Source organism: Olea europaea, chromosome 7, assembly GCF_002742605.1.
Source record: "Olea europaea var. sylvestris chromosome 7, O_europaea_v1, whole genome shotgun sequence".
Taxonomy (NCBI): Eukaryota; Viridiplantae; Streptophyta; class Magnoliopsida; order Lamiales; family Oleaceae; genus Olea; species Olea europaea.
Window position 1 is genome coordinate 26,655,285 of NC_036243.1, and position 1,280 is coordinate 26,656,564.

The window sequence follows — 1,280 nt, forward strand, 5'->3', positions numbered from 1 at the left end:
TATATATATATAATCTCCTTATGTAATCATACAATAATAGGACTATTATTTTACTCAAAAAGGATTATTACAATCTTTTGCAAGTTGTCTCTCCGACATGTTGCACTTCCTAAAAAGTGGGAAGCACTTAAAAATTGATGGATTGTGACTTGTGAGTAGATAGTCACAATAATTGATAGTATTTTAACATTTTAGATTTTTAGTCAAGCTAACATGAAAGCAATTTTTAAAATATTTAAAATAAAATAATTGTTTATTAGAACTACTATAACATAAATAATATATATAACTTTTCTAACAAAAATACATATTTACCCTCGAGTTAATGTAACAATCGATCCCATTTAACCAATTCTAGATGCAAATATTCTTAACATAACTCGTTCGAAGTATGCCTGTAATAATATTTCGGTCGAGACTTTGACAATTTATTTTCATAACTCATATATCTATTGGCCAACTCATAAAAAAAAAAGAAAAAGAAAAGAGTATACCACTTACGTCATATTAACAATTTAAACAAATGTGGTTAAAAATAGTCCTAATATAACAATGATAACATATATTAATTACATATAATTTCTTTGTGATGATTTTTTTATATTAAAGAATATTAAAAATCGAAGCATATCAAGCTCAATTGGCGATGGGACTTGGTCGAGTCGAGCCGATTCGATTTTTAGATATCTGAAATCAACTTGTGAAAAAAGTGAGCTTGATTTGGTTCATGGCCCGTCATAAAATGAATTCGAGCCACTCATGGACCAAATGGGAGCAATCGAGCTTGTGAACCGACGAGCAACTCAACTCATTTATCACCCATAAGATCAATTGAGATTAATGCTTATTTTATTTTTCCTAAAATGAGATTCATGCTTGCTTGAGGAATCTTTGTTTGGGGGGATGCACTAGCTACACCTACTTGTGTTGTGTGCCACCATGTGGAAGAATATACTTTGTGGGATGGTGCCAGAGATTCAACACTATTTCCAACTCTTACTCCATGTGATCAAGATTTCATTCTAATTTACAATATAATCTTCTGTCTTTATTTTAATTACAAATATATATATGGTACGACAAGAAGATATTCTAATATAATATATTTTACAGGATATCAGTAGACACTTCTAGACCCCTTCTTGACTACTGGATTTCCAATATTTCGAGTAATATAGATGAGTTGATTTAGAGCATGTTTGGGAGTGATTTTGAGAATTGATTTTTTCACCGTTAGGAGAAAAGTGGGGTCCACCTGTGAGAGAAGAAGTCAAATATGA